We start from the raw sequence: 13,860 nt of genomic DNA, 5'->3' as shown, positions 1-13,860 counted from the left end.
CTTCCCTTAAAAGATAAAATACCCTCCTTTTGTGGGTGACATGAGATCATCTACACTAACTTGCAACATTGATTTTTAAGTAAACATGACTGCATCATGTTTTACTTATGGATTCACATACTCCCCTTAACAGAACTTGGTTGCAAAGTATTGCTTTAGCAGAGACATGAGAGAGGTCACAAAATAGGCCAGTTATTGTTCTGAAAGTGTTCAGAGCTGCTGCTAAGCCTGAGAAAGCTGGACTTACCTGTTACTGTTCCAGCTCCCTCACATCACGGGGCTCAAAGATGATGTTCAGAAGATTTACTTCTCTGGAACACAGTATTTACATGGCACAGACTGGCCCTTCCTTGTTCCAAAGATCTCAGTATGAAGTCCAGCGTGCATAGACAGTTGTACTGTGCAGTGAGACTCTGGTCGCTCACTCAGATTTCAGAGGTTCAGTTGCAGGCTTTCCATCATTACACTCCCTTTTGGCCTTAGTTCAGGTTCTTTTCTGCTCAGAATGAGGAGATACTTTTTGCAGAACTTGACTTCTCTATGCAGGGAAGTAACAAAATGCAATGGCTCCAGAAGGAGATGGACAGGAATTCTAGGCATGAAGTACATGCCTATTTTATCAGTACATTTAACAGCAAGAGCAAAGCCAAGGCAGCAACTCTCTTGCTACCTAGCTTTGAAAAGCCAAATTCTGGTCACTGAACACAGACAGAGAAAACTCCAGACACCCAGGAGAATAACTCTACCACATCCCTGGGAATGACACTTAAATTGTTCCGCATTTGTCTAAAAGCCTAAAGTGAATTTTGCAATTTCCCCACAGTATGTACCACTAAAGAGTTAGCACAAGTCCCTTTAACAGCAAGGGCCCTAAGCCACCTAATAAACCACTTCCACCAACAGAAGATGTGGCACAGCCAAAGCTGACCAGTGCTACCAAAACTGGCAAGAGTGAACAGTCATGAACCAAAGGTAAAATTGTTCAGACTTCCCTCCTGTCTAAATCACAAACAAACCCTAAAAGGACAACAAATGGAAGGAAGCCCACCCAAACCAGTCCTGAATGTTTGGAGATGCTGACTTGGAATCAAAGAAAAGTCTTTGAGCAAGTAAGGATGGTGGGAAGGGGGGAGGCTCGCATAGGAAGAGGGCCTTACATTAGCCCAGCCACAACTGGACAAAAACCAGAGCCAGGAGGCTTTAGAGTGTCAAGCTGAGAAAAGCAAGAGTGATACAACTGCAAAGAATCATTCCAGCAGACCACTTCCAACTCTGACTTCACTTGCACCCAACCCCAAAAAAATACATGGTATATATTCATGCCTGCAAAGAGTGTTTTACTATTGTTAATTATACTTGAGATAAGAGAACACCAGCCTCCTGAATGATTCCCTTCCTTTGGGCAATTTCACTACTATTAACCACTCAGCAAGATGGGGTAAGACTGTCCAAGTCAGATTGCTACATTATGAGCTGTACCATTTCCAAGCTGATAAAAGAGTCACATTAATAAACTTGCCTTAAGTTACAGCAGGATAGATACTCTGCCAGAGCAGCTTCATGGGGAGTACAAGAATAACTTTCCTATAAACCCCAGCAGGGATTAGGGACTCTAGAAGATGGGGATTAATGGTTTTGGCTGGCCTTCAAAAAAGCCACATGGAAGATGAGTTCATAGATAGTAACTGTGAGGGACTTTCAAGTGTCTAGCTCTGCACAGGCCTACAAGCATTGAAATGAGACCTAAAAAAGCATGGTATGTCATCTCTAAAAGTCATAAATTATTATTTAAGAAAAATAAAGGATTCTGCCCACCTTCTGCACAGACTTTCAGCTCTAAAATGACCTATTCCTTAACTACTTTAAAAAAGAAACTCCCCACAGTCACACTTCTTTGCTGGTTTTCAAGCCAGAAGACAGGATTTTCTGTGCTGCTCACCAGACGAGGCAGCACCGAATAAGGAGAGTTTCATTAATCATGGCGGGGAAGAATCTCCTTTTTTCACTTGGCAGAGGACAGAGGGAAAGACACCCGAAGTGGGGGCAGGGTATGAAAACTCTGGCTGTTAGCAAAGCACATTTCTTTCTATGTTGCATATTGACTGCTAAGCCACAAACCAAACAGGCAAGGCAAGCAGCTGTTCCTGTCAGCTGCTTTCCTTTAATAGCACATGCATCAGAAAGGAAAGTAGCTTGTACCCCCCTAAGAGCAAAACCCAGAAAATACTGGCTTTCTGGCTTTCTTTTACTAAAGAGTCCCTTCTCTTGGGAGGAAGGGAAGGATGGCACATTTCTAATACAGTAGCTCAGTCAATAATTCCCATTTTTATTACTTATTTTGTACCTCCTTATTCTTCCTGCAAGATCATCTCACTGCTGTGGCCTGGAAAAGACTACTAATGAACGCACAAAAAGGGAGAAGTTTCACTAATAAAGTTCACCTCAGTCACTTGGTCCTCATGTCAACTTCTCTAAATTCATCTTACTCCACATTTGTCTTATATATGCAGCTCCCAGAATAACCAATCTTGTGCTTACATAAGAATTTCTGCTTTAATTTCTAACATGATTTCTTCTGTTACTGCTTGTGAAGAAAACTGTACAGTATGAACACTGGAATTACAAACCAGGAGATGAGAAAGAGCCCAGTCATGCTGTAAAATAAATTTTTCAGAGATCCAGTCCAGCTTAATTATGGTTGTAATACCACTGTGCAGCCCCTCGATGCATTCGTGAACTGTCAACATTTTGTCTTATGTCTATACACATCTGAGAGGGTAGCGGAGAAAGTAAGACCATAGAGGACAGATTCTAGAGTTAAGGTAATCAAACAAAGCTCTCACTGAAGAATAATATAAGGAGACATTAAATAGCATTTAATGTGTTACATCCATAGCGTATCTCATACATACACCAAGAAGCCCAATGTAGTAAGTCTTGAAAAATACCAAGTTAAACTTCCTGTAGAACAGCAGAAACAATTCAAGCTTGCGGAAATGGGCTGGCAGAAAGAGGCAAGACTTAGGCCCAGCAACTCTGCTCCTTTATTTCACAAGGGCTCTCAAGAAGGATAAAACAAGTCATAAATGGCACTGGAAAGACCTTATCAAGTAGAGCTCCTGGAGGCCAACTTTGTGGCTTCTCCTACTCAAATACACAATCTGATGCCCACAAGAAAGGCTGGGTGCCATCTGCTACAAGCAAACTGACTCTAGAGAAGCGCTCCAAGATCAAGACATTAGTCAGTGTTACTCAAAAAAGCAAGATAAAAGTTGAGCAAGAAGCCTAAAACATCACAGGTTGGGGAGAGCAGCAGCTACAACCATGAAAACAGAAGCAGCTCGTTTGGCGACCAGGTATGCACAGTCACTCCTTCCAGGAACTCCGTTTACATAGAAGCTTTACTCCTTTACCTATATTGAATAATTCTAGTTATGTTAGTGACTATATTGAAGTAGCTACTTTATTTTTAATTAAAATAAGCACCTCTGACAACATAATTATATAGCATGAGAACCTGTCGATCAGGACACAGAACTGGTAGCTTCAAAATGAGAAAGGTGACTAGTAAACTATTTTCATCAATGACAACTCATCATCAGCTTGAGGTCTCAGAATCAGATGAGTGAAACAGCAAACCTGTCAGTGCTTTTTCAACTAGATTTGCAAAGAGCAAACAATACTTTAAAGCGTTCCACTACTAGAAGGTCAAAAAACTTTCGAAGAATGAAACAAAACACACTACACTAAGAAATTAATTTTAGCTACTTGCAAATTCTGCAAGATCTTAGCTATAGCAAGTAAGTTAGTTTAAAGACTCATTAGTTTCCCTGGAGAATCATGACCTCCTCTCAGGCTTTTGAGAACTGACAGATATGCCCCAAAAGGAACCCTGAAACAGAACAGACACATTGGAGCTAGTAGAGAGGCAGGGGTTTGCCATTTGGAAACCACAACAAAGCATTATGGAAGCAGACATTTAAAAAGGAGCAGCAAATGCTCTGTTAGTGCCCTGCCAAGGTTTTAGAGCGTCAGCCAGATCAGAATTTTGCGACCATGTAGGCAAACTAGAGTCAACGTTCCCATTTACCAAGCATTAGCAGCCTTTTGTTTGCTTCACATGTGTTTGCTTTTCAGGCCAGGAACAAAATTCAAGTCTGTATTTCCACAGAGGCCACTCAGGCGCTCAAAAATTCATGAAGAAATGAAGTCCCTAGACATATTTAGGGTGGCAAAGTATACCTAGAAGATTCAGAGCTGTGGAGCCTGCTCCTTCTTACTCTTAAGAACAGCTTTGGGATACCTTTGTCTGTCTTTGCTTTAGTAGTGTGTTGCTAGAACATGCTTAGGAAGGGCCTGGCTTTTTACACCACCTCTTGCAATTCAGTGCATGGATTTTGTTCATCTTGGGGCAATTCCACAACACATATAAAGGAGATTAAACATACTCCATGTTACTAGGAATTACTTCTAAGTAGGGATATTTGTACCTACACACAAGTGAGAAAGATAAAAATCAGAAGTCCTTTTAAAACAAGGTAGAAGCATACAGCTTTAAAGATGCCAAACCTCTGCATCTTTAAACCAAAGGCACCTCTGCAAGCAGAGCTGAACTCTTTGACTACAATAGCTCAACAAAAGGATTTGCTAGAAGCCTGCAAAGTAAACATTGCCTGCTTGTGATCCAAGAGAAAAAGGCATTCCTATTTTGTAATGTAACAGCTCCAAAACAAAGAAAGGTAGAAAGATAATATTTAGGTTCAGAATCATATGTGAAGCAGGGAAAGGTCCACTGAGTCACTACAAAACTCCCAGAGGGGAGAAAACACACTTTTCTGAAGGACCACAGAATACATGTGCTCCATTACCAGTGTTAAGGCACCACAGGCTGGCAGAGCAGTGACCTTCTCCCTCAGCAAGGGAATTGCTTGCAAGATAACATTATCTCAGCATCCATTACTGCTTGTGCCAGAACATAAGCCACATGCAGGCCCACTTGAGGCAACATTACCAGACACCTACACAAGTCCCTGTACCTCCCATGCTACCAAGAGGAATAAAAGAAAGAAAATACAGGTACAGAGAAGTGCTCAGAAATTTGCTCAATAGCCCATTAGTAGGTATTTCAGCTGTAGGCCAAGGCCCAATATAAAACACTGCTAGACCAAAAAGTTAAGCAAGTATGTTCACATGTCATTTCTAATGGTATTTACCAGATCCTTGAATTATAAAAACAGTCCATTCTGAAAGCACTATGTCATCCTGGACTGACAAACTCAATAGCAAGGAAAGCTAAAGGTTACGTGCCAGAGCCTTCTGCCTCCTCTGGACTTGTAGCTTATCCCTTTTAGCCAGAGAGGGATGCCAGCCTAGCCCTTAAGCTGCTGCTGTTATTCTTTACCAGCACGCCATTTTAATTCTCTCAAAGCAGGGAAACACTCCTGCTCTCACATGATGTTTATTCTTAGAGAGGATCCCAGGGATTTTTATTTAGCTAAGTTCAGTCATGCAGTTGGCCAAGTGCCATAAGAGCATCACAGAACTCCTCCGTTCTGAAAAGGGAGCAGCATTAGTGCAGTACAGACATATTAACAGCATTATAAGTGGCAGGTTATGCAAAAAAGACCTGGGTAACTGAAAATAAATAACTCTCTCCAGAAAGTTATTGCTGCCATACAAAGTTCATGACAGACTTGTTAGAAAAAAAAGAAGAAAAAAAAAAAGGCACAACAGCCATAGGTGAGGTCAATTTAACTGCTTCCACCCATCAAACAGCTGAACCCAGTTTCTCCTGACTAGTCTACCATTTCAGCCTTTCCATTGCCCTGAGCTGGTTTTAATGAAAAAATTCCTGCCTAAGAAAGCAACCAACACTAGCTACTAGTGACCCAACTAGAACAAGAACCACTATATTTAAGCAACAGCTTCCCAAAATAACTGCAAACTTAAGTCTGGGAGAAATACACTCAAGTCAGTGAAGGCACTGCTCCTAATTTGTTATATTTTTCTTCTAATAAATGTGTTCAAATGTTGCAAGGATGAATGTGTACTTAGTCCAATTAAATGGTGACTTGTGTGACTTACCTGGTTGGGTAAGGTGGAGGGGGGAAAATAAATAAAAAAAAATGTCCTGTTAGCCAACGCTTGCACATCAGGCTGGACCATGGGAAAATGATAAAAGAAGCTACAGCAAGAGGCCTTACGTTACTTGTCAGTCTCAAGGAACATATGTGAGAGCAATTGTTTCTCTTTGCGCATACCCTTTGGGTTTTGAAATCTGCTGGGGTGGCAACAGGGGGAAGAACACTCATTTCTGACATGAGTTAATGCAGAAGAATAGTTTCCAACTTCCAAAGTGTACGCAGGAAGCCAGCAGAGGAGGAAGGGAGTAACTGCTGCAGTTCAACCACTATTGTATTTACATTTCCGTACTCTTGATAACAAATACATTCAACAACAACTGAAAAACAAGGCATTGGTTAGAAAACAAAAGCTGAGCTTTCCATGGAAGAAAGAGCAATAAAACAAATTTCAGGTCTCTCCCCGATGTTATTGGGTATGGTCTATTAGTTTCTTTAGAGAATTATTCACTTCCTTATTGCAGGTATGGCTGCAATATCCAGTATAACAGTATTGTGCCCTTTGACACAGGCAGTTTCCCTTACAAAAAGGGAAAGATAAAGCACAAAATAAATAATTTTTCAATGTAGTACTGGGAAAAAAAACACCAAAACCCCTTTTTTTATATTGTAATTAAAATAAAGGGTTCTGCCCACATCACTTTAAGGAAGTAAAACCGCATGTGGTAAAGTAACATGGTAGCATTACCTTCTTCCCAAGGGTGTGCTCTTCAAGGGCTAAATCTTCTCAGTATTCTCAGCCTAGAAGGTCAGTGCATACTTCCTTAACCAACCCCGTTTTAAAAGGGTGAATGGTAATGCAGCAGCCCCTCATCCAGCAAACTGCAAAATTCTCTTGGAGGACAAGCAATCTCACTTGGTTTGCTGAAGCACAGCAGCAGAGGAAGTTCTTTCTTATTTGCTTGCCTTATCCAAGCAGAATTCTCTGTAAGCAGAACTCTGCTGCAGGAGGGGAGCAGAGAGTCACATAGAAGGAAGTAGCTGCTGCTTGCTATCACAATTATGTCAGCAGCTGCCCCCCATCTCATTCACTTGTCATCAATAAATTTGATCCTAAAGATGTGGGTTTGCACATGTATAACTGCTCTAACTGAGAGGAAACAAAAAATATAAATTAATCCAGCAGGTAATGTAAAAAAAAACTTTCTCCCCACCTACTCGCAAGTAAACAATACAATAATCAAATCAAGTTCTAGGTGCCACAAGTCATAGTCAGTATCTGTAGTTTAAGAAAGCAAGTAAGATGACCGAACACACAACTGTATTTGGCTGAAAGAGCTCATTACAGAATAAGCAGGAAGAACTCATTTATTTCTGAGTGACAATCCGAGCTGAACAGGTCATTGTTTTGTAAAGAACCCAAGATACTCCCCAATCGGGTCATCCAACAAGAACCAACCAGCCAGGGCCAGACTTGCACAAACACTTCCTCCTTCCTGCCTGCTCTCCCAGGCTTCTCCAAAGGACACTGGGGAGGAAGTTGCCTTTATTCATCTAGGCAGTCAATGAGCATGGGTTAAATGTTCCTGGATAAATTACTTCAGGAAGCATTTTTAGCTTCTGAATACAGTCTGTGGGAAACACCTGTTTGGTTTCCATGTCCTGAAACCACAGAACAACAAATGTTGAGAGGTACAACTACCATGTATCCCTGGGACTGTATGAGGCAGCTTACATTGTAACTCATTTTTGTACAATGGAGAAAGGAAAGGATGAAAGTTACAACATAGCAAACTCACCCCCTTACACAACATTGGAGTTAGTAACACGACCAAGTAAATTGAAGTATGAGATCAATTCGAGACATCCACAGAGTCTGGCAGACATTAAGACCACATTGGTCAAAGCTAAGTGAAGTAGAAAGGGTGAGTGAGAAAAGAAAAAAAAAAAAAAAAAAAAAAAAAAGAGGCCAAGCCTGGAAGATGCAGGAAAGGCAATGCAGTGCTCTTGCCCTCCTATGTCATTTCTCTGTTCAGCTGCGTATGATACTCACTCCCTCCAGGAGAAGGGGACAGTCCACCTCCCATGACCTCTTTACCTCTGTTGAGGCCACGGTTAAAAGCACGCACAGCATTCTGGGCACCTCCCCTCCCTTCATCCCACCCAGGGGGAGATTAAGCCATCTTATTTGGCTTTTATTCAAATGGCTTTTGGAGAACAACTTAAGATGGTTTGGCAGGCAGCCACAGCACACAGTATAAACAACTGGTGGTGTGGCTGCCCCTAACCGAGCCTGGTTCCAGTCACATCGTGAATGGATACACAAGAGCATCAGCCCAACCAAAGAGACAGGACTTGGCACCTACAAGACTACCTCTGCACCTGCCATTTCAGGAGAATAAAAGAAAAAAAAAAAAAAAAACATTTTAGGGAAATTTTATCGCACATCTATAACAAAGTTTTTGGAGACATGCAGTGCTACTGACTTCACTTCAAGACGGCTCTAGTAAGTCATAGTAGATACAGTTGGTGATGTAAAAACAAGCTGTAATTGAACTACATTCGACTCCTCTGCATTCCTTACAGCCAAGTATCATTGGATGGTACTGGCAGAGTGACAGTGACAGCTTAGTAGTCATTTTTGTACAAGTCTGTGTCCTGTGTTTCACTGGTTCACATTCTAGGCTACCTTAAGGTTAAGGCAGAAGGACGCATTAGTTAGCGGAGTAAACAGGCTGATGCTGCTCCCAGGACTTGAAGAAACAGGCAGCATTTGAGAACAACCACTGTCAAAACTGCGATGTAAAAGACACCTGCGTACTTCAGTCCATACAAATACCATGAAGAAATTGTATTCCTTCACTAAAACATGTTATCTGAGCACCTGCACCTCAAATACCCTCTGACTGCAGACGTGATGATAGACCCCAATGGAAGTGCAGTTTTACGGTGCCTTCCACAAGGACAGCTAGGACAAGAAATCTGGATGATCCACTGCTCCAAATTCCTAACAAATCAAATCAAACTTGGGGTTTTTTTTAGCCTAGCTTGCCCATTTTAATGTTTTGTAGTCCTCTGATAAAAAGATTTGTGACCAAGTTAAATAAGACATCTGCCCTCTGCAGCAGAAAAAAAATCAAGAAAAAGTCCAACTGTCCAGAAAGGCCATCCCTCAAGTCACACACCAGCCCTGCTATCTTGAACAGCAGCAGGGGAATGTTAGAAACTTTAATAAATACCCAAGAGGAAGGATGCAAAAAGAGTAGTAAATAGAGTGTTTAACGTAACAGAATGGAAAGGTAAGTACATTTCAGATGTTTATTCTGCAGAAGTTCGTCACAGAACTCTCCATATAATACCTTTTAAAGACATGCAGACTCTCCCAGAGTTGATTTAACACTCTACTTGTCATAGCCAGGCGTGCCTGCTCTGCCAAGCCTTGCTACTGAACTTCTGTCAGGGATTTTGACATTTCAGAACTCTAGATAGTAGCTGTATTTCCCAGAACAGATGAAGTTTTGGTGTGTACACATAGCTGTATCAAACCTTTGCTTTAATGAAAGATTTAGTGTTGTGTCATTAAAATAATAGTTCATACCTCAAAAGCAGGTGTTCCCTTTAGCCGGTCCTTCAGTCCTCAAACTGCTTATCTGCAAAATACAACACAGGCACAATTAAGAGGAAGCCATATGATTACAGAGTACTTGGATGTAAACTAACTAGGGATGGCTAGGAGATGATTTGTGTTACTCTAACTAAAACTTGAGAAATTTTGTTGTAGCCCCACTACAGTCATCCAGGCACCTTTCTTTAATGCATGTTCTTCAAGAGGAATACTATCTAGCTATTGCTATTTCACATAAGCACTTGCTCAAGCTATTACAGATATACCATGAAAATTGTGAGCAACTTTTCCCTCATTACACATCTTAATAGGTTTTTACAAACACACCATTAAAGCTGAAGTAATCCAGGATGATTAGAACATCCTTCCACTAAGTAGTATTTCAGGTGCTCATATACCAGCTTAAAAGCTCTCAAAGTCACTGTTAGGCATACATCTGCATAGCCACCGGTGACAGCCAGGTCTGATTCACCAGTTGTTCATCTCCAGATAAAAATCAAAGCTAAAAGAGGCACCAAAACATCTACGGTCCAATTTATCAGCTAATACTACGTAGAACCACTGTGCAAAGCACCCTAAAGGCCTTCATATGGCAGAACTGTCACGTTTTAGTCAGAGACAAACAAGTAGGCAAAGGTGAAGCTTGCTTTCTTTCGGTAAAGGCTGTCCCACTCCAAGCCATTTTCTGTACTTCCAAACTTCAGAGTGGACTCTCTTGCAAAGTTTTTAATACGTTCTCAAGGCAAAACCTACAGGTATTGCTAGACATGTTACTCAACTAGGAAAGCATACGCTGTATTCTTTTAAGGATTACATTAATGACAAGTGGATTAATATTTTAAGGGGATCCAGATTTTTTAAAAGAAATAAAGAAATTTGGAGCTGCCCTGCAGTAGACACAGCACATTTTCCATGATTTCGGTGAAGCTGTACCCACCAGCTTTACCAGGGAACCATCTCCTTATCTACTGGGTATTGGGTCCCAAACGTTCCTATACAGTATTTTATACTATGCTCATTATGTTTCTTTACTGTGAAACCAGTACAGCTACAAAAAAAATTCTATCAAAATGACACTCCTTATACTCTATGCAGTGCTCTGCAGAAAAGAGCATTAAGTTGCACAGTCAAGAGTCAGTTAAATATTTCAATCCACATAGAGAGATGTCCAACTCATTCTTCACCACAGCCAGCAATCAAGCCTGTCTCACAACAAAGAATCATCTCAGCACCTGCTTATTAACGCAAAGTCATATAGGAACACTAATGCTAGCTCTTCTCCCTACAGATGGGCATTTCACATTACATGGAAGTAGAATGCCTGAGCTTTTAGTTAAATGAGAAAACAACCCAGTGAAGAGAGTATCACTTCAGCTTTAATAAGTGGTAAAGCATTCAGGAGTGAGAAAAACCTTCTGAAAGAGTCCTGTTCCCTTCAGAAGGGGTGGAGAGTTAGTAAGTTAATTACGGAACAGAGAAATAGCTTGTGTATGATTCAGATACAAATATTAAGGATGAGTTCTTGCTTGTGTGATAACACTAATGCTCCCCTTTCTAACAGAAGGAAGCTCTGCTAAAATAGGTCATTAACCCACATTTTCTTTTTCCACATCATTATTTGCAGTTTAGCCACCTGGTGGTAAATTGGGGCATTGGGGTCCTTCTCCCCAGCTACTTCCCACTGCTGAACAACCAGATCACATCCAAAGGCATCCAGCCCTAATTGCTCGGCCCAACTGCATCTCTAGTTGCTCTTTAAATAAACCCTGAAGGAATGAATCCTATACTACCAGGGTGGTTTTAACTACCCACAGTTGTAAAGATTGCTTTTTCCCCTTAAGTATGGGGTGTTCTTGAATGACAAACAGAAATGCTAAATAACCTTTTTTACTCCAAATTAACAGATTTACTAAAATTGGAGGTGTGGCCACAAAGATTTTTGTGTTAGGTCTTACAGTAGTCTAAGATAGACTCCACCTTGCCCCCTCACATAATTGAGGAAGACTCTGACTACTTACAGAAACAGTGGTGAAGGGGGGGGGGCAGGGAGAAAAGAAAAAAAAAAAGTCACCTATCATCCACCCAGCAGATACTGGCTCACGTGCTCCATTATTAGCCACAATTGTTTTCCAGTTTGCAGAAATATTTCTGAAAACCGTTAAATGGTATCTGTCTATACATTGCAACCCTGATTCTAAGTTTGCAACTTTATTTCTCCCCAATGCAATTTTTATGCAAGTGACACTGAAACACAACACAGAGGAAAAGCAGTTTATTATTTCGTTTGCATCCCACGCCACACCCACTCTTCATTTTTATCTTGCCTACGCTATCAGAAAGCAGGTAATGCCTGGTATGCATACTGTCCCATCGTGTTTGCTATCCCTATAATATCCAGTTCCACATCCTGCACCAGTAGTTCTTGTTCCTCAGCTCTTCTGGTTCCCAAGCTCCTTGCACTTTTACTACTAAACATTTCAACAGCTTCTCTAACTTCAACCAGTTTTCTACACAGATTTTTCCACCCCACCAACTGAATTACCTGTAACCCATTAATACACTAGACTACTTTCTGCTTACTACCCAGTCTCTTATCTTGTCTCTTTCTCACCTGAGAGTTCAACAAATCCACCCTATCTATAACAGAAGAGTTATTCTGAGGAGTCCCAAAAGCATACATACATTTCAGTGCAAACATTAACTTTCTGCTTTTTATAATTTTTAAGGTTCTTACTACTTTAAGTAGCAACTACTTGTCTCTACCAGTTTCCAGCAGCAGCCCTTTTGAGGATGGAGTAAATTACCACCTCTCTTTGGTCTGTGAGAAAAGCATGCAACTTACCTTGGTAAACCACCCAAAAAAGATGCAAGACAGAAGCAAAGAAGTGATTTCCCCTCCATCCACCTCACAAAATTACTGTGATTAGACAGGCTCCAGTTTAGGTAACGTAGTACTTTCTGTATGAACAATGCTTGTCTATCTGTGTTTATGTTGCTGGACTGCCAAAGAAAGAGGTAATAGAGCAAACCTCTAGTGACACTCCAGATTATCACTCTTACCCCAGCTAAATGGAATGCAGCACTTCAGTGCAATTAAGTTTATAACAGAAAGTATGTGCAATTTGTTGTATCAGGTGCCCTTATAGACTCCCTCAATTTCTCTTAACAAGCAACACTTTGTTTTCTCCTCCCCAGATTTGTAAGACTGCTTCCCATATACTGCGAAAGCCACTCGATCTTTTAGTTTCCTGTTGTCTCTCACCCTACATACTTTGTTTCCAAATCTCTAGATAAACAGCTTCCTTTAAATAGCTCCCCGTCTTAAGTATGCATGGTACATGAAGATCACTTGATATGAAAAGCTAGGAGAGGCGGCACACATTGCAGCTACAGCATTCCACATGCAAAGCAGTATCACGTTGTCGAATACCATGGGTTCAAACACAAAGTCTTGAAAACCCTGAGCTATATATACATGGTGACCATGAAACCCGGAGATTAAGGCATCTCAGATTTTCATCCCAGTCCTTTCCTAGAGGAATAATACTAGCAGCAAATTAACTACAATTTGATGCAAAGAAACCTGCCTTTATAGCCACAAGTCTCTATGCTGTCTCCTTGCCTGTACCAGAACTTACCAACATCCTAAACCACGAGTTTATTAAAGAATATATGATGGACATTTCTTCATGGGTACCATTGTCAAATATTCAATGAATTTTTGTTAAGCATCAAACTGCTGTTCCAACACTTACATGAGGCATCTCAGATAAAGCTGACAGTATTTGAAAGAGACTTCTTTTAGGTATGATTCTACACTTTTGAGCAGAGCTTCTTCCAAGAGAGAGGGAAAGTGCTGAAGTTAGACTAATAATTTAGAGTATTCAAAACACAAGATGTAGTTCCACTGAACTCTTACGAGTGAATAATCTTCTAGGGAAACATTCATGAACAGCAGGTCAGACTTTCACGGTAAGTCACGCAACTCTTACTACTTGTAGAAAGAGATCGTACCTCCCAATTGCAGGTAGCACACAGAATAATAAAGGTCTTCAACCATAAAGCAAGCAGATACTCTTCAGCAATATCCACGTTTAATCCTCATTGAGGAGGACAGGCTTTAAAAAAATAGTCTTCTGTAGCAATTCAGGTTGA

General features: G+C 40.9%; 1 protein-coding gene across 14 annotated transcripts in view; it reads right to left on the bottom strand.

Moving 5' to 3' along the window:
* Positions 1-13,860, bottom strand: part of MAP4 (microtubule associated protein 4) — a 168,400-nt gene that overhangs the window by 127,944 nt on the left and 26,596 nt on the right. For all 14 annotated transcript variants that reach the window (XM_037384241.1, XM_037384242.1, XM_037384233.1 and 11 more), the window contains exon 2: positions 9,679-9,730. The gene's annotated coding sequence lies outside the window, so the exon portion shown is untranslated. The remainder of the gene's footprint in view (positions 1-9,678; positions 9,731-13,860) is intronic.

This window comes from Falco rusticolus, chromosome 4 (assembly GCF_015220075.1).
Source record: "Falco rusticolus isolate bFalRus1 chromosome 4, bFalRus1.pri, whole genome shotgun sequence".
NCBI lineage: Eukaryota > Metazoa > Chordata > Aves > Falconiformes > Falconidae > Falco > Falco rusticolus.
Note: the sequence above shows the minus strand (reverse complement) of the source record. Positions and strands in the feature narration are given on the sequence as shown.